We start from the raw sequence: 20,189 nt of genomic DNA, 5'->3' as shown, positions 1-20,189 counted from the left end.
CAGCTCCTCTGATTCCAGATATTTATCCAATCAATTTGTTTAGAAGAATCTTTTCTTTTCCTTTTCACACCCAAGAGTGATCTATTTATTTTGTTTCTTCTTTTCTGCTCAAAATCTGTAACTAAATTTTAAAGGCATTGCCTGAAACCACCACACCCATGGAGAGGTGGAGAAACAGGGAGCAGGCCTGCAGTGCTGCAGAGACAGTGAAGGGAAGAGAGAAAGGCAGAGGGGCTGGGGGTGAAGCCTTCTCCTTCCCCAGCTCTGCTCACTGCTGCTCACAGGATGGAACTGAAGGGCTTTGCTCCTCCTTCTGTGTGCACACTGCAGAGCCTTCAGCTGAGCTTCAGCTGCCGAGATGGAGATGCCTCCAGGAGCTACAGCTGCAGTGTCCTGCACCCACAGCCTCACTGTGTCAGTGACTGCAGTGACTTCTCCTCCAGTGAGCTCTCAGTCACCCTGGCCACCTTGAAGCTCTCTCTGCCTTCCTCATCTTGCTGAGATCCTCTGGCAATGTCCTCAGCCCTGCTGTGCTGTGCAGAGGAGCTGCTCCTGGCCAGAGCTGTCTCTCTGCAGTGCTGCCTGCTTGCCAGCAGTTCCTTCCAGCCCAGGAGTCCAGCCCAATAGGGCAGCAGAGGAGCAGCCGAAGGTCTTTTAATAACTCCTCTGGTAGCTTTTGGTGTCCTGTAAACCTCAGGGACTGAGAGGAATCTGATGAAACATCTCCAGAAGTCAAAGTCAGATTTGAACTCTGAAGTTTCTTCTACTCTTAATGGGTCCCAGTGAAGCATACTGGGAAAGGTCCACAGGGTCTGGTTAGAGCAGAAGGAGACCGTGGATGCAAGGGAAGCATCACTGGAGGCACTGAAGCATCTCCAGGCTCTGGTGAGAGCAGAGACCTGAGGCAGTGCTGACAGGTCAGGACAAGCAGCTCAAGGTGGCTCTGCTGCTGAGGAAACCTGGAGGGGTTTCATTGATCCAAAGGGCCAAGCCCTGAGCCCCAGCCCCTGGCAAGGCAGATCCTGTCCCTCACCTGTGGCTCTGGGCTCTGCTGGTGGCAGTGGTGAGTGAGGATGAGCAGTGATGAGGGTAGGATCTTGACAGGATTGCTGTGGTTTGCTTGCAAAGAGACACCTCCTGCTGAAAAGGAATTAAATGTACCTTTAAAAATACTATCAGATGCTTTGTACAATAAAAACTTCTCCAATTAGCTGCAGAAACCTTGGCAATAGTTAGAGGTTCAGCAGCATTTAATGAGCCCCATGGAGTATTTGGGGCTGATTACATCATCCTCAGGTACTGCCAGGAGACTCTGCCAAGGTACTCCCAAAAAGCCTCTCAACAAGTCCAAGGCAGAAGCAAACTCCAAAGTACCTTGAAGCACTGATTGGCCTAACTGAGGCTTGTTACTGACAAAGGCTCCCCAGGGACTCGTTAGAGCAGCTTGTTAGAGGCCAGGATTGCAGGGAGACAAAGGCAAAGTACAGGGCAGAAAAACTTGACATTGGTCTAGGAAGCAGAATGGCCAAGCCCTGACCACTGCCCTTGCAATAGAAGAACCTCAAAGCAAAGTTTCCCCTCACAGGCCCTGGTGGCAGAGGCAAGTGCCAGATCCAAGGGGACAAAGACCTTGGTCCTGTTGGGCCTCTCAGCCTTGCCAGAGCCCTTGGCCATCCTACTGCCGCCTCTCCTACACTGTCCCATGCCTGCAGCTCTTTCCCTTCAGGCTGCTGACACCAATGTTGCTTCCCCAGCCAGCTCTCCCCCTGCCATTGCCATCCCTTCCCTGAGCTGTCTCAGCTCTCCCTGCCATTTCCTGACACCTCTGGATAGCCTCATGCATAGCAGCTCTGCCCATTGAGGGATATTTCTTTGGCCTCATCTCCACTCTGAACCTTCCAAGCTGCACTTTGTGGAGGTTTTGGTCTCTTCCCACTCCCCAGAAGAGCTCCATCCTCTCTGAAACCACCCTTCAGCCATGTGCACACTGCTCTGGCAGTGTCCTGAGCCTCCATTCAGCAGGCTTGAAGCAGCCCAGGTCCCTCAGCCTCTCCACAGCGATGTCAACCCCCATCCTAGTAGTTCTCCTTTGCATTCTCTGGAGTTCCTCTACATTCCTTCAGACAGGGATATTCCCAAAACGAGACACCAAGCATCCAGATGTGGCCACAGCAGTGCTGAGCCAGGGCGTCTGGGGGAGGACAACTGTGTCTGGGTGGCCACACTCCTCCTGCCAGAGCCCAGCTGCACTTGGCCTTCTTCCCTGTGTTCTGGCTTCGCTCCATCCCAGGGCATTTGAATGGCTCCTGCCAGACCCTGCAGTGCCTTTCTGCCTGGGGCTGGGACACACCAGAACCTCCAGTTCCAAACCAACAAGGAACCAGTTTGCACTGGGATGGGGCCCAGTGTGTCAGGGAGTGGGTAAAGGGATACAGGTTGTTCTGGAGTTGTCCCAGAAGAGTGTTTGGAGGGCTTCAGGTAGTGTAGTCTTTCCTGGGAGTGGGCACAATCTCTGTTGGGAAGGAGTGTTGTCCTCTGGTTCACAGTTGGAGGGCTGCGTTTGGAACTGGGAGGGGCCAAAGCTCTGACTTTGCTATAGGACAACGCTATTTATGTACTGGGAAGAGATCAGCAGATGCATCTTGCACTGGGATAATCCCTTGTCTGTACTTGGTGATGCCACTGGAACCAGTTTATTCTGGGACAGGTCTCAAATTGTACTAGAATGGGATGAGGAGAAGCAGTTTATACTAGGACACAGCCAAGCTGTACTTGGAGGTGTTTAAGGCACCCTGCTTGGAGTGGAATGGGGCCCAGTCTATAGTGGGATGGGATCAGGGACCCCAGTGAGTATTTGGATGGAGCCTGGTGTGTAGTGGGAGGGACTCAGGGTATGCAGCTTGTACTGTGATGTGCCCCAGTTTGTGCTGAGATGGCATCAGAGTATCCATTTCACAGGTGGAGGGAGGCAGCAGGTACTGGGAGGGGACCAAGGAATGCACTTTGTGCTGGAAAGGGACCCATCCCCTGTGGTGGAGCAAGATGATCCAATTTGTGCTGGAATGAGGCTGTTTCTGTTCTGAGAGGGGACCAGGACATTCACTTTGTGCTGGCACAAAGCCCAGTGTGGACTGGGAGGGCTCAAAGAGATTCAGCTTGTGCAGGGAGGAGAGCCCAGTGTGAACTGGGATGGCATCAGTGTGTCCTGTGTGCACTGGAATGGGGCCTAGGCTCTATTGGAATGGAATCAGAGATTCTGGGGGATGTCGTTTGTGCAGGGATGAGACCCAGACTGGACTGGGAGATGCTGAGATGATGATGCTGGTACTGGGTTGAGACCATATCTGTGCTCGGAAGTTCAGGAGATTCAGGTCGTGCTGACAGGTGGCTCAGGCTGTGCTGGGAGGAGTTACAAAGATCAAGTGTGTGCTGGGTGGGGCCCAGGTTGTATTGGAATGGGGCCAGGGAATCCAGCTTGTACTGGAACAGGGTGCAGTCTATCCTGGGAGGGGCCCAGTTTGACTGCTCCAGGGCTGCCCCACTTTCCCAGAGGGGTCCCTCTGCTCAAGAGACCCTTCCCCTAGGAACACAGGACCCTGTGACAAGTGTGGACACCGCCACCAGTATTAGAGGTGCTCTACCTCCAGCCAGGTGGAGGCCAGGGACAACAGAGTGTCCTGGGATGTCTCAGTGAAATGGCCTGGCACTTCAGAAGCCCTGAAGTAGCCAGCTCTGGTGGACACAGGGGCCCAATGCACCCTGATACCATCGAGCTACAAAGGGGTTGAGCCCATAAGCATTCAGGGAGTCACAGGGGGTCACAAGACCTGACTGTACTGCAGGCTGAGAAAAGCCTGACCGGGAATGAATGGGGAAAGCACAACCTAGTGACTGGTCCAGATGCACCTTGCATTCTTGGCATTGACTTTCTGCAGGAGGGATGCTTCAAGGAGCCTAGGGGGCACAAGTGGGCATTTGAGAGAGCAGCTGTAGAGACTGCAGGCAAAGAACAGCTGTCCCCCATGCCTGAGCTGTTGGATGAGCCCTCCGTAGTGGGCAACCACAAGAGGCAGAATTTGAAGTTCCCTCTTGCCTCTGGCATAGTACATGGCAGGCAATCCAGGACCAACAGAGACTCTCTGCACCCCATACACCAACTGATTGGACGACTGGAGAGCCAGAAGGTGATCAGCAAGGCTCACTCCCCCTTCAACAGCCTGATATGGCCAGTGTGGAAGGCAAATGGGGAATGGAGACTGACCATGGACTACCGTGGCCTGAATGAAGTGACTCCTCCGATCAGCGCTGCCGTGCCGGACATGCTGGAGCTGCAGTACGAGCTGGAATCGAAGGGGGCCAAGCGGTATGCCACAAGTGACATTGCTAATGCCTTTCTCTCCATTCCCATTGCAGAAGAATGCAGGCCACAGTTTGCTTTCACCTGGAGGGGAGGACAGTACCAATGGAATGGGTTGCCTCAGGGCTGGGTCCATAGCTCAACCATCTGCCATGAGGTGATCCAGACTGCCTTAGAGAAAGGTGGAGGCCCTGAGCATCTGCAGTTCATTGGTGACATCATTGTATGGGGTGAGACAGCAGAGGAAGTTTACCAGAAAGGCAAGAGGATAATCAATATCTTGCTGGAGGCTGGCTTTGCCATCAAGAGAAGCAAGGTCAAAGGGCTTGCCAGGGAGATCCAGTTCCTGGGTGTTGGATGGCAGGATGGCTGTCACCACATCCCTCAGGAGGTGGTGAACAGGGTAGCCACAATGGTGCAACCCACAAACAAGAAAGAGACACAGTCCTTTGTGGGGCTTGTGGGCTTCTGGAAAATGCACATTCCTGGATACAGCCAAATTGTGAAGCCTCTCTTCCCTGTAACAAGGAAGAGAAACGATTTTGTGTGGGGACTTGAGCAGCAGGTAGCATTCGAGCAGATCAAATGAGAGGTGGTCCAGGCTATGGCTCTGGGATCTGTTCCAACTGGACCAGAGATCAAGAATGTGCTGTACACTGCGGCCAGTGAGAATGGTCCTACGTGGAGCTTGTGGCAGAAGGCTCCTGGTGAAGCCAGGGGCAGGCCTCATGGTTTCTGGAGGAAGGGCTACAAAGGCTGAGAGGCCAACTACACCGCGACAGAGAAGGAAATCCTAGCTGCCTATGAGGGTGTCCGGACTGCCTCTGAGGTCATTGGGACTGAGTCACCTCTATTTCTAGCTCCAAGGCTTCTAGTCCTGACCTGGATGTTCAAAGGGAGAGGCTCCATCCCACATCATGCCACAGATGCCACCTGGAGGAAGTGGATGTCCCTGATAACTCAGCGAGCTCGGATGGGGAGCTTCGAACACCCTGGCATAGTGGAAGTGATCAGCAACTGGCCAGAGGGTGCTGACTTGGGAATGCCACCAGAGCAGACAGTGAGCCATGCTGAGGAGGCTCCCCCATACAATGATCTCCCTGATAATGAGAAGGGCTGTGCTCTATTTACAGATGGGTCCTGCTGGCTTGTAGGCAGCTAGCGGAGATGGAAGGCAGCTGTCTGGAGCCCAACAAGTCAAGTGGCAGAAGCAAGGAATGAAGAAGGCGAATCCAGTCAGTACACAGAGGGAAAAGCTGTCCAGCTGGCCCTGGATGTGGCAGAAGGAGAGAACTGGCCAGTGCTGTACCTCTACACTGACTCCTGGATAGTAGCCAATGTCTTGTGGGGTGGCTGAAGGAATGGAGGAGGAATAGGTGGCAGAGAAAAGGGAAACCTGTTTGGGCTGCTCAGCTGTGGCAAGACATCGCTGCCCGCCTGGACAGGCTGCCAATAAAGGTACGGCACATGGCTGCACACATCCCCAAGAGCAGAGCCACAGAGGAGCACAAGCACAACCACCAAGCAGATCTGGCTGCTAAAATCTCCCAAATAGACTTGGCCTGGGAACACAAGGGTGAGCTATTAGCTTGCTGGGCCCAGGACACTTCTGGCCACCAAGGGAGAGATGCCACCTCCTGGTGGGCTGGGGACAGATCAGTGGACATCTCTCTGGAGGCCATCTCACAGGTTATCCATGAGTGTGACATCTGTGCTGCCATCAAGCAGGCCAAGCGCATGAAGCCTCTGTGGTATGGGGGAAGATGTTGGAAATAGAAGTACAGAGAGGCCTGGCAGATCGACTCCATCACCCTTCCTGGGTCTCACAGCGGCAAACAGCACCTACTGACCATGGTGGAGGCAAGTCCAGGGTGCCCGGAGACTTACCCAGCACCTCATGCCACTGCTCGCAACACCATCCTGGGCCTGGAGAGACATGTCCTGTGGAGACACAGCACCCCCGGGAGGATTGAATAGGACAATGGAACCCCCTTGAAGAACCATCTGCTAAGGGACTGGGCAAAGGAAAATGGGATTGAGTGGATTTACCACATCCCATACCATGCACCAGCTGCGGGGAAGGTCGAGCACTACACTGGCTTGCTCAAGACCACCCTAAAAGCCATGGGGGGTGGAACCTTAAGGAACTGAGAAAGACACCTAGCTCAAGCCACTTGCTTAGTGATCAGCAGAGGAGCTGTGAACCCAGCTGGTCCTTCCCAATCCAACCCGCTGCAAACAGTGGATAGAGATGGAGCACCTGTGATTGCTGAGAAGAACCTGCTGGGGAATTCTACCACGATTGAGAGATGGAGACAAAGCTTGATGCAAGCAAAGTGTCTACTTTATTGTACAAAGTCATTTCTTTATATAGGCTAACATGTTCAGAAGGCTACTTGTGATTGGTAATTAGATGTGTCCGTGCGACAGTTACAGATTCGTGATTGGCTGCCGAGGAAATACCAGGGAACACACATCACAGGGCAAGGCTCAGACAGGTGTTAGACAAAAGGCAAACAGTCAAGCATCTCTTATCTAAGTTCAGAGAGAAGACAAAAGACTTTCTTGCAGTGTTTACCAGCTCTCATTCTCAGGTCGCTGTGTGCCTTCCTGAGTCACAATGGTCGTTGGTAATTAGCTAAATGCTGCAGTTTGTTCCCAAGGTTTGTGACCCACAAGAGCTAAAACATTTCCTTCTATCAGCTGAGCATTGCTTGAGATTCTATTCCTTAAATTCAGTGAGTCAGAAGTCAGTGTGGCTTTCCCCTGCTGCTGGTGGGGGCAAACCAAGCCGAGGGGTGGTCTCTGCTGAGGGGCCTGGTCACACCTCCTGGGTCATGGTAGAAACAGGGAACATTCAGTGCATCCCACAGCGAAACGTGACTCTGGCTGAGAGGGGATGGACTCAGAGGGGGCAGCACACATCAATGTAATATAGTCACTGTGTGAATAGTTGTAAGTTGTTCTATGTTTTTTCTCTCTAGTTCAATACCAGCCTAGCATCCAGGACTCAACATGAACACACTGCACACCAATCCAGAGAGCTCCTGCATCACCTCACTTGCACCTGTTCCTGATGCCCCACAGCAAAAGACTGTTCCTGCTTCCCTACAGCAAGGGACTGTTCCAAATTTTTCCTTTCCCTGCCTCCTTCCCTCTCTTTTTTTCCTCTTGATCTGTAAAGAGGAGGTGGGGGAGACAGGGAGGGAGCCTTTGCCCCCATCTGAGCTCTTAAATCCCAGTTAAGGCTCAAACCACCACAGATGCCTCTGTGCACAGCCCAGGAAGGGTGATGTGAGCAGACAGCAACATTTGCAATGAACCTGTGCAGGACACCTGAGAGGAATCTCCCTGGGGCAGGGAGGTTTGTGCTGCAGTCACACACAGAAATGTCAGACCTCTGCCAGGTGTCCACACCTGAGCTGGCCTCATAAACTGCTTCTGCACCTCAGGATGTTCAGGCAGAGTCTTTCCCCATCACTCCCACAGGCTCTGCACTGCAGCAGGCAGAGTGTCCCTGGCCTCCTGCTGCCCCTGCCAGAGGCTGGGAGGCTCCTCACACCTCCAGTGCCTTGGTACTCCAGCCACAGCTGATGGTGTTTGTACTCACTCAGATTCCTCTCACCCCACACACCATGGCCATGCCTGCATCTCATCTGTGCAATGCCAGCAGCCACTGCTGATCTCCTGATCCTGTGACCTGCAACTGGGGGACAAAGAAACTTTGTAAGTTGTGGTGAGAGGCCAGTGGTGGAAATGGTGGTGGTGAGTGGCTAGAGAAGGATGATTACCCTGGGACAGCTTCCCCAGGCTGTCCAGTGAACAGAGACACAGATCAGAGCCTGCTCTGCTACTCCTTCAGGCCTCTTGCAGGAGGCCTGTCTGTGTCAGGACACTGCTGTGTGCCCCAGCCCTGCACACTCACACTTGAGCTGTTCCCTGCTGTTTGCATCCCTGGGACACTTTCTGGTGTCTGCTCTGGAAGGAAACTTTGGATGAAACCCTAAGCCTTCAGACTCTGCCCTGAGCAGAACATCTGTCTTTGTGGAACTGCTCTTGGGGGCCAGCTCAGTCAGAGAAGTTCCCATGGCCTGTCCCTGCCTATGCTCACAGGACTGGCATGCAGCAGAACAATGACCAAGCTGCCACAGCACTCAGGCCTTGTACTGACATAGGAGAGGCTGGAAGTGGAAAGACAATAGCCCTGGAAGTCCAGGTGCTCCCTGGCAGTGCTGCTGGGCTGGGACACTTTTCTACGCCAAATCGGCACAGGACCGGGCCTAAAAGCACTGGAGAAGTCCTGGAGGAAGGATCTCAGGAGGGAAAATGTTAATGAAAGATTCTTTATTTTTTTAACCAAAGAAAGAGCAGAGGTCCTACAGCACAAACTGTTGGTCAGCAAAGCAGAGAATGTGTTACAAAAGGGATGACCGTTTGATAAAGAGTAAAACACCAACACAACAAAGTGCAGAAGCCAGGCTGGGCCTGCACTGAGTGACATCAGAACTGCTCTGCAGAAGAGGTTATTGCTTCTGAAAGCATCCAGTGATCAGTTGGCTCAAGGCAGCCTTGAGCTCCTGGTTCCTCAGGCTGTAGATGAGAGGGTTCACTGCTGGAGGCACCACTGAGTACAGAACTGACACCACCAGATCCAGGGATGGGGAAGAGATGGAGGAGGGCTTCAGGTAGGCAATGGAGCCAGTGCTGAGAAAAAGGGAGAACACAGCCAGGTGAGGGAGGCAGGTGGCAAAGGCTTTGTGGCGTCCCTGCTGAGAGGGGATCCTCAGCACTGCCCTGAAGATCTGCACATAGGACACCACAATCAACACAAAACAACCAAATGAGAAAGAAACACTGACCAGAAGGAGCCAAACCTCCCTGAGGTAGGACCTGGAGCACTGGCCACAAGAACCCAAAGTTGCCTGAGGTAGGATGTGGAGCAGGAGAGCTTGAGGATCTGGGGGATTTCACAGAAGAACTGGCCCACAGCAATGCCCTGGCAAAAGGGCAGGGAAAACGTATTTGCTGTGTGCAGCAGAGCAATGAGAAAGCCACAGGCCCAGGCAGCTGCTGCCAGGTGGAGACAAACTCTGCTGCCCAGGAGGGTCTCATAGTGCCGGGGTCTGCAGATGGCAATGTAGCGATCGTAGGACATGGTGGTGAGGAGATAAAGCTCTGCTGCAAACAAGCAGAACACAAAGAAGACCTGAGCAGCACATCCTGTGTAAGAGATCGCCCTAGTGTCCCACAGTGAATTTACCATGGATTTGGGGACAGTGGTGGAGATGGCACCCAGGTCAAGGAGGGCAAGGTTGAAGAGGAAGAAGTACATGGGGGTGTGGAGGTGGTGGTCCCAGGCTATGGTGCTGATGATGAGGCCATTGCCCAGCAGGGCAGCCAGGTAGATGGCCAGGAAGACGCAGAAGTGCAGGAGCTGCAGCTGCCTTGTGCCTGGGAATGGCAGGAGGAGGAAGTGGGTGATGGAGCTGCTGTTGGACATCTGCTGCTTCTGGCCATGGAGACCTGTCCAAGGACGAAAAAGGCAGTGACAAGTTAGGGCACACTTCTCTCAGCCTCATTGTAACCCCTGTCCCTGAGCTGCATGAGGAATGGATCAGCTCAGTCCCACCACTACCAACCCATGGCAGAGTTCATCACAGCTTCAAATGCAGCAGGGACCCAGAATTGCCATGAAGATTCCTCTGGTGTCAGAACAGAAAGTGACCAACAGCCCAATCCCAGGGAACAAGTGTCCCATTGTGGCGGATTGAAATTTCCCCCAGCATTAGCTTTGCCAGAGCAGCTCAGTTAGAAGCAAATGAAGCTGTATTGACAAGCAAGAGCTACACTCTGCAATGGAATGCAATGAACAGGTGCAAAACATACAGGAGTGACAACATTAGACAGGTATTTAAAATTAGCAAATGACATGAAGGAAAGCTGTTCCTCTTCCCCTATCTCCTACAAACTCCTGGCCAAGCTGTCAGCCCATGGCTTGGATGGGAGCACACTGCGATGGGTTAGGAACTGGCTGGAGGGCCGAGCCCAGAGAGTGGTAGTGAATGGTGCCACATCCAGCTGGCAGCCAGTCACCAGTGGTGTGCCCCAGGGATCAGTACTGGGCCCCTTGCTCTTTAGCATCTTTATTGATATCTGGATGAGGGCATCGAGTCCATCATCAGTAAATTTGCTGACGACACCAAGCTGGGGGCAGGAGTTGATCTGCTGGAGGGTAGAGAGGCTCTGCAGAGGGACCTCGACAGGCTGGGCAGATGGGCAGAGTCCAACGGCATGAGATTTAACACATCCAAGTGCCGGGTTCTGCACATTGGCCACAGCAACCCCATGCAGAGCTACAGGCTGGGGTCAGAGTGGCTGGAGAGCAGTCAGGCTGAGAGGGACCTGGGGGTGCTGGTCGACGGTAGACTGAACATGAGCCTGCAGTGTGCCCAGGCAGCTAAGAGGGCCAATGGCATCCTGGCCTGCATCAGGAACAGTGTGGCCAGCAGGAGCAGGGAGGTCATTCTGCCCCTGTACACTGCACTGGTTAGGCCGCACCTCGAGTACTGTGTCCAGTTCTGGGCCCCTCAGTTTAGGAAGGAGGTTGACTTGCTGGAACGAGTCCAGAGAAGAGCAACAAAGTTGGTGAGGGGTTTGGAACATAAGCCCTACGAGGAGAGGCTGAGGGAGCTGGGGTTGCTTAGCCTGGAGAAGAGGAGACTCAGGGGTGACCTTATTACTCTCTACAACTACCTGAAGGGAGGTTGTAGACAGACGGATGTTGGTCTCTTCTCCCAGGCAAGCAGTACCAGAACAAGAGGACACAGTCTGAGGCTGCGCCAGGGGAGGTTCAGGCTGGATGTTAGAAAAAAGTTCTATACAGAAAGAGTGATTGCCCATTGGAATGGGCTGCCTGGGGAGGTGGTGGAGTCGCCATCACTGGAGGTTTTTAGGAGAAGACTTGACGGGGTACTTGGTGCTGTGGGTTAGTTGCTTGGGCGGTGTTGGATTGGTTGATGGGTTGGACGCGATGATCTTGAAGGTCTCTTCCAACCTGGTTTATTCTATGTATTCTATGTATTCTATGTATTCTACCTCCCTCTTCCAAGAGAGAAAGGAGAAGTGGAGAGAGAAAAAAAGCAGTTGGTTAGACTTAGCCAAGGGCAGCCAAAGCAGGTGATCTCTCCCAAGCAAATCAAAACAGCTGAGATCTTTTCCGTTGCACACCCAATAAGTAACTATTTAATTTTTTTCCTAGTTTTCTGCTTAAAATCTGTAACTAAATTTTAAAGGCATTGCCTAAAAGCGCCACACCAATGGACCAGGCCTGCAGTGCTGCAGAGAGAGAGAAAGGAAGAGAGAAAAGCAGAGGGAATGGGGGTAAAGACTTCTCCTTCCCCAGCTCTGTTCACTGCTGCTAACAGGATGGAACTGAAGGGCTTTGGTCCTCCTTCTGTGTGCACACTCCAGGAGCCTTCAGCTGAGCATCAGCTGCCGAGATGGAGATGCCTGCAGGAGCTACAGCTGCAGTGTCCTGAACCCACAGCCTCACTGTGTCCGTGACTGCAGTGACTTCTCCGACAGTGAACTCTCAGTCACCCTCCCAGTCCTGGCCTTCCTCATCTCCCTGAGATCCTCTGGCAGTGTCCTCAGCCCTGCTGCGCTGTGCAGAGGAGCTGCTCCTGGCCAAAGCTGACTCCTGCAGCGCTGCCTGCTTGCCAGCAGCTCCTTCCAGCCCAGGAGCCTGGCCCAATAGGGCAGCAGAGGACCAGCCCAAGGCATTTTATTGACTCTGCTGTTGGCTTTTGGTGCCCTGTAAACCTCAGGGACTGAGAGGAAGCTGATGAAACCTCTCCAGAAGTTTAAGTCACTTTCAAACTCTGAAGTTTCTTCTACTCTTAATGGGTCACAGTGAAGCATACTGGGAAAGGGTCCCCAGGGTCTGGTTAGAGCAGAAGGAGACAGTGGATGCAAGGGAAGCATCACTGGAGGCACTGAAGCATCTCCAGGCTCTGGTGAGAGCAGAGAAATGAGGCAGTGCTGACAGGTCAGGACAAGCAGCTCAAGGTGGCTCTGCTGCTGAGGAAACCTGGAGGGGTTTCATTGATCCAAAGGGCCAAGCTCTGACCCCCAGCCCCTGGCAAGGCAGATCCTGTCCCTCACCTGTGGCTCAGGGCTCTGATTCACCCTGTGAAAACATTTTTATCAGATCTTTGTGCAATAAAAACTTCTCCAATTATTGGCAATAATGAGAGGTTCAGCAGTATTTAATGAGCCCCATGGAGTATTTGGGGCTGATTACATCATCCTTAGGTACTGCCAGGAGACTCTGCCAAGGTACTGCCAAGAAACCTCTCAACAAGTCCAAGGCAGAAGCAAACTCCAAAGTACCTTGAAGCACTGATTGGCCTCACTGAGGCTTGTTACTGACAAAGGCTCCCCAGGGACTTGTTAGAGCAGCTTGTTAGAGGCCAGGATTGCAGGGAGACAAAGGCAAAGTACAAGGGAGAAAAACTTGCCTTTGGCCTATGAAGCAGAAAGGCCAAGCCCTGACCACTGCCCTTGGAATGGAAGAACCTGAAAGCCTCAAAGCCAAGTTTCTCCTCACATGCCCTGGTGGCAGAGGCAACTGCCAGAGCCAAGGGGACAGAGACCTTGGTCCTGTTGGGCCTCTCAGCCTTGCCAGAGCCCGTTGCCATCCCTACTGCAGCCTCTCCTACACTGTCCCATCCTTGCTGCTCTTTCCCTTCAGGCTGCTGACACCAATCTTGCTTCCTCACCCAGCTCTCTCCTTGCCTTTTCCTTTCTTTCCCTGAGCTGTCTCAGCTCTCCCCCTGCCATTTCCTGACCCCTCTGGATGGCCTCATGCATAGCAGCTCTGCCCTTGGAGGGACATTTCTTTGGCCTCCTCTCCACTCTGAACCTTCCAAGCTGCACTTTGTGGAGGTTTTGGTGTCTCCCCACTCCCCAGAAGAGCTCCATCCTCTCTGAAACCACCCTTCAGCCATGTGCACACTGCTATGGCAATGCCCTGAGCCTCATTCAGCAAGCTGAATCAGCCCAGGTCCCTCAGCCTCTCCACAGAGATGTCAACCCCCATCCTGGCAGATCTCCTCTGCAGTCTCTGCACTTCCTCTCCACTCCTTGAGACTGCAGAACTCTGCACCCCGACATCAGGAATTGAGATGTGGCCACAGCAGTGCTGAGTCCTTGGGGAGGACAACTCCTGTGTCTGGGTCACCACACTCCTTCTGCCACAGCTCAGCTGCAGTTGGCCTTCTTCCCTGTGTGCAGGGTCTGCTGCATCCCAGGGCATTGGGAACGGTTCCTCCCAGACCCTATGGTGCCTTTTTGACTGGGGATGGGACACACCAGAACCTCCAGTTCCAAACCAACAGGGAACCAGTTTGCACTGGGATGGGGCCCAGTCTGTCTGGGAGTGTGTAAGGGGATTCAGGTTGTTCTGGGAGGAGTCCCAGATGAGTGGTTGGAGGGCTTCAGGTGATGTAGCCTTTCCTAGGAGTGGGCACAATCTGTACTGGGAAGGAGTCCTGTTCTCTGGTTTGTACTGGGAGGGCTGCATTTGGAACTGGGAGGGGCCAAAGCTCTGACTTGCTTCTAGGACTAAATGATTTCTGTGCTGGGAGGAGATCAGGGGATGCAGTTTGCACTGGGATAATCCCTTGCCTGTACTTGGTGATGCCATTGGAACCAAATTCTTCTGGGACAGGTCTCAAATTGTACTGGAATGGCATCAGGAGAAGCAGTTTATAGTGGGACAAAGCCAAGCTGTACTTGGAGGTGTTTAAGGCACCCTGCTTGGAGTGGAATGGGGCCCAGTCTATAGTGGGATGGGATCAGGGACCCCAGTGAGTATTTGGATGGAGCCTGGTGTGTAGTGGGAGGGACTCAGGGTATGCAGCTTGTACTGTGATGTGCCCCAGTTTGTGCTGAGATGGCATCAGAGTATCCATTTCACAGGTGGAGGGAGGCAGCAGGTACTGGGAGGGGACCAGGGAATGCACTTTGTGCTGGAAAGAGACCCAACCACTGCGGTGGAGCAAGATGGTCCAGTTTGTGTGGAATGAGGCTGTTTCTGTTCTGGGAGGGCACCAGGGGATTCTCTTTTTTGCTGGGACAATGCCCAGAATGTACTGGGATGGCTCAAAGAGATTCAGTTTGTGCAGGGAGGAGAGCCCAATGTGAACTGGGATGGCATCAGGGAGTCCTGTGTGCACTGGAATGGGGCCTAGGCTGTACCGGAATGGAATCAGGGATTCTGGGGGAGGCACTTTGCACAGGGATGAGACCCAGACTGGACTGAGAGATGCTGAGATGATGCTGCTGGTACTGGGTTGAGACCACATCTGTGCTGGGAAGTTCAGGACATCCAGGTCGTACTGACAGGTGGCTCAGGCTGTGCTGGGAGGAGTTACAAAGATCAAGTGTGTGCTGGGTGGGGTCCAGGTTGTATTGGAATGGGGCCAGGGAATCCAGCTTGTACTGGAACAGGGTCCAGTCTGTCCTGGGAGGGGCCCAGGGGATTGAGTTTATCATCAGCCAGGCCCGGTTTGACTGGGAGGGGTAAGGAGGATGCCACAATCGAATCACTCCTTAGGCACCGCTGAGCACAAGCAGCAGCATTTCTGTGTTCTCAGCACTGGGCACACTGGGGATGGCTCCAGAAGCCAGGAGCCCCAGGGAAGAGTTCTTGTGGCTGTTTGGACCTGAGCTGTGACCAACTCACCCCTGCCTCATGCAATTATTCCTCCTCCCTATTACATCTTCACGGGACATGGTTCAGTGAGAGATTTGTGTGTCTGTGCCTGAGCAAACAGTCTGGGGTCTCCCAATCCCCCTCCTCAAATTACCTTTGATGGCCACCAAGGACACCCTTGATGTTTTTCTCACCCACCTTTAGTCCCTGACAAACAAACTGTACCAGAACCTTTCTTTCTCACCTGTGCTCAGTTTTCACACTTGAACTCTCTCTGTTGATTAGAAGGTGAAGGGAAAAGTCTCAACACAGCTGGTGACCAAACCAATGTCCTGTGACAAACCCAAGAAATTCCAGAACAGGTAGTGAAAGGTGAGGAGAACATCTCTAGCCCAGCTGATGGAATGAGGAACTCAAGGTGCTCCAAAAAAACAACAGGAAGAAGTGATTCAGAGAACTGGAAACACTCAGCAGCTAAGGCTGTGCAGGAGGTATTCTTTAATACTTTCTGTACAGAGCTAGGCACAATGCTGGGCACAGGAGAGGCTTCCCCTCCTAACCTCTGCATCTGAACACAAGTTTTACACAGTTCCTGTGCAGTTAGCTACTCCACATCCATGCTAGTTCCTACTCATCTCTGCCTGGCTCCTCCCAGCCATACCTGACAGTGTCCCCTGGCAGTGGGCTTGTGAGGCTCTTCTTCTCAGTTGCCTTTTGCCTGCTCTCTTGGTTGTTTTTCCTGTTCTGCTCACACCTGCAGGAACAACCTGGGCTGTCCCTGGCCTGCTTCCTGCTTTCACTACCCAGTCTTAGAGAAGCATTCCACAGATTTCCCTTCATTTGAACAGGACATTGGTGTCTGGCAGCTTTCTTCCTGCATGGGAAGTGTGCTGGTTTTGCACCAGTGTGGTGGTTTGAGCCTTAACTGGGATTTAAGAGCTCAGATGGGGGGCAAGGTTGAGACTTGCTCCCCCGCTCCCCCCCTCCACTTTCCCAACAGAGAGAAAAAAAAGGGAAGGAGCAAATCCAGCGAGAAATAATTTGGAGTCAGCTTGATGTAGAGAGGTAAAAATTTTCTTTAAACTATATATATATAAAAAACAGTAACAGGAAGGGTTCAGAAGGGTAAGGAACAAGGATGGATGGGGAAAAACATAGATATACAGAACCAGTCCTTTGAAGTCCTTTGAAGAAACGTGGATGTGGCAGGGAGGAGGAGGACCAGGCCTGACCACACGGAACCAGGAAGCCAGCAGCAACTCTCTTTCACCCCTGTGAGGCAGAAGTAAAAGAGAGCAAATGGCTGCAGTGTCTTCCTTTTTGTATGCTTGCTGGACAGGGAGGGGGAGTAGAATAGACTAACTCAGTTTCCCAGTTGGAAAACACCTTCCACGGGAGAGCAAGGCTCTCACAAGACCTCCCCCCCTCCGCTTCCAGAATGGGTGTAACTCATCACAGTCCACCCCTCTGTTCCACTCCCACTCTCCTGTCACAGCCCCTTCATCCAATCGTGACATGTGGTATTCGAATCCTCGATGCAAGTCCCTCGTTATCCTAGCTCTCTCTCCCTTAGAGCAGTCTCTCCCTCTCTGGTGCTGGTCAGTGTAGGTGGTGCTTGAATTGGGCAGGGATGTGGAGAAGAATCAGGAATCAGTCTGTCTTTGAAAGAGAAAGGAAACTCGGGAACAGTCCGTTGCTGTAGGGAAACAGGAACAGTCTTTTGCTGTGGGGCATCAGGAACAGGTGCAGGTGAGATGATGCAGGAGCTCTCTGGACAGGTGTGCAGTGTGTTCATGTTGAGTGCTGGATGTTAGGCTGGTATTAAACTAGGAGAGAAAAAACTTAGGACAACTTATAGCTATTCTACAGTGACTATGTTACGTTGGTGTGCGCTGCCCCCTCTGAGTCCATCCCCTCTCAGCCATAGCCACGTTCTGCTGTGGGATACACTGAATGTCCCCAGTTTCTAACATGACCCAGGAGGTGTGACCAGGCCCCTCAGCAGAGACCACCCCTCGGCTTGGTTTGCCCCCACCAGCAGCAGGGGAAACCCACACTGACTTCCCCAGCAGGTTCTTCTCAGCAATCACAGAAGCTCTATGTCCATCCACTGTTGGCAGCAGGTGGGACTGGGCAGGACCAGCAGGGTTCACAGCTCCTCTGCTGGTCACTAACCAAGTGGCTTGAGCTAGGTGTCTTTCCCAGTTCCTAAAGGTTCCACCCCCCATGGCTTTTAGGGTGGTCTTTAGCAAGCCAGTGTAGCGCTCGACCTTCCCTGCAGCTGGTTCATGGTATGGGATGTGGTAAATCCACTCAATCCCATGTTCCTTTGCCCAGTCCCTTAGGAGATGGTTCTTGAAGTGGCTTCCATTGTGTGATTCAATCCTCCCAGGGGTGCCGTGTCTCCACAGGACATGTCTCTCTAGGCCCAGGATGGTGTTGTGAGCAGTGGCATGAGGTGCTGGGTAGTTTCCAGCCACCCTGGACTTGCCTCCACCATGGTCAGTAGGTGCTGTTTGCCACTGTGAGACCGAGGAAGGGTGATGTAGTCGATCTGCCAGGCCTCTCTGTACTTCTATTTCGACCATCTCCACCCATCCCACAGAGGCTTCATGTGCTTGGCCTGCTTGATGGCAGCACAGATGTCACACTCATGGATAACCTGTGAGATGGCCTCCATGGAGATGTCCACTGATCTGTCCCCAGCCCACCGGGATGTGACATCTCTCCCTTGGTGGCCAGAAGTGTCCTGGGCCCAGTGAGCTAAGAACAGCTCACCCTTGTGTTCCCAGGCCAAGTCTGTTTGGGAGATTTTAGCAGCCAGATCTGCTTGGTGGTTGTGCTTGTGCTCCTCTGTGGCCCTGCTCTTGGGGATGTGTGCATCCATGTGCTGTACCTTTATTGGCAGCCTGTCCAGGCAGGCAGCAATGTCTTGCCACAGGTCAGCAGCCCAAACAGGCTTCCCTTTTCTCTGCCACCCATTCCTCCTCCATTCCTTCAGCCACCCCCACAAGGCATTGGCTACCATCCAGGAGTCAGTGTAGAGGTACAGCACTGGCCAGTTCTTTTGTTCCACTATATCCAGGGCCAGCTGGACAGCTTTTCCCTCTGTGTACTGACTGGATTCGCCTTCTCCATCCCTTGCTTCTGCCACTTGCTTTGTCACGCTCCAGACAGCTGCCTTCCATCTCCGCTTGCTGCCTACAAGCCGGCAGGACCCATCTGTAAATAGAGCATAGCCCTTCTCATTGTCAGGGAGATCATTATATGGGGGAGCCTCCTCAGCACAGGTCACTGTCTGCTCTGGTGGCATTCCCAAGTCAGCACCCTCTGGGCAGTTGGGGATCACTTCCACTATGCCAGGGCGTTTGAAGCTCCCCATCCGCGCTCGCTGAGTTATCAGGGCCATCCACTTCCTCCAGGTAGCATCTGTGGCATGATGTGGGGTTGAGCCTCTTCCTTTGAACATCCAGGTCAGGACTGGAAGCCTTGGAGCTAGAAATAGAGGTGACTCAGTCCCAATGACCTCAGAGGCAGCCTGGACACCCTCATAGGCAGCTAGGATTTCCTTCTCTGTCGCGGTGTAGTTGGCCTTGAAGCCTTTGTAGCCCTTCCTCCAGAAACCTAGGGGCCTGTCCCTGGCTTCACCAGGAGCCTTCTGCCACAAGCTCCACGTAGGACCATTCTCACCGGCCGCAGTGTACAGCACATTCTTGATCTCTGGTCCAGTTCAAACAGGTCCCAGAGCCATAGCCTGGACCACCTCTCGTTTGATCTGCTCGAATGCTACCTGCTGCTCAGGTCCCCACACACAATCATTTTTCTTCCTTGTTACATGGAAGAGAGGTTTCACAATTTGGCTGTACCCAGGAATGTGCATTTTCCAGAAGCCCACAAGCCCCATAAAGGACTGTGTCTCTTTCTTCGTGGGTTGCACCAGAGTGGCTACCCTGTTCACCACCTCCTGAGGGATGTGGCGATGGCCATCTTACCATCCAACACCCTGGAACTGGATCTCCCTGGCAGGCCCTTTTACCTTACTTCTTTTGATGGCAAAGCCAGCCTCCAGCAGGATATCAATTATCCTTTTACCCTTCTGGTAAACTTCCTCTGCTGTCTCACCCCATACAATGATGTCATCGATGAACTGCAGATGCTCAGGGGCTTCACCTTTCTCTAAGGCAGTCTGGATCACCTCATGGCAGATGGTTGAGCTATGGACCCAGCCCTGAGGCAACCCATTCCATTGGTACTGTCCTCCCCTCCAGGTGAAAGCAAACTGTGGCCTGCATTCTTCTGCAATGGGAATGGAGCAAAAGGTATTAGCAATGTCACTTGTGGCATACCACTTGGCCCCCTTTGATTCCAGCTCGTACTGCAGCTCCAGCATGTCCGGCACGGCAGCGCTGATCGGAGGAGTCACTTCATTCAGGCCACGGTAGTCCACAGTCAGTCTCCATTCCCTACTTGCCTTCCGCACTGGCCATATCAGGCTGTTGAAGGGGGAGTGAGCCTTGCTGATCACCTTCTGGCTCTGCAGGTGTCGAATCAGTTGGTGTATGGGGTGCAGAGAGTCTCTGTTGGTCCTGGATTGCCTGCCATGTACTATGCCAGAGGAAAGAGGGAACTTCAAACCCAGCCTTTTATGGCTGCCCACTATGGAGGGCTCATCCCACAGCTCAGGCATGGTGCACAGCTGTTCTTTGCCTGCAGTCTCTACAGCTGACACCCCAAACACCCACTTGTGCCCCCTAGGGTCCTTGAAGCATCCCTCCCGCAGAAAGTCAATGCCAAGAATGCAAGGTGCATCTGGACCAGTCCCTAGGTTGTGCTTTCCCCATTCATTCCCAGTCAGGCTTCTCTCAGCCTGCAGTACAGTCAGGTCTTGTGAGCCCCCTGTGACTCCCTGAATGCTTATGGGCTCAGCCCCTTTGTACCTCGATGGTATCAGGGTGCATTGGGCCCCTGTGTCCACCAGAGCTGGGTACTTCAGGGCTTCTGAAATGCCAGGCCATTTCACAGAGACATCCCAGGACACTCTGTTGTCCCTGGCCTCCACCTGGCTGGAGGTAGGGCACCTCTAATGCTGGCGGAGATGCCCACACTTGTCACAGG

The 20,189-nt window shown here is 53.0% G+C and overlaps 1 protein-coding gene across 1 annotated transcript in view; it reads right to left on the bottom strand.

Annotated features, from left to right (window-relative positions):
* LOC104302688 (zinc finger protein 721-like) overlaps positions 1-20,189 on the bottom strand; it is a 235,891-nt gene that overhangs the window by 187,702 nt on the left and 28,000 nt on the right. The window lies entirely within an intron of this gene.

Source organism: Dryobates pubescens, chromosome 43 (genome assembly GCF_014839835.1).
Source record: "Dryobates pubescens isolate bDryPub1 chromosome 43, bDryPub1.pri, whole genome shotgun sequence".
NCBI lineage: Eukaryota > Metazoa > Chordata > Aves > Piciformes > Picidae > Dryobates > Dryobates pubescens.
The sequence above is the reverse complement of the archived record's forward strand: the minus strand, read 5'-3'. Positions and strand labels throughout refer to the sequence as shown.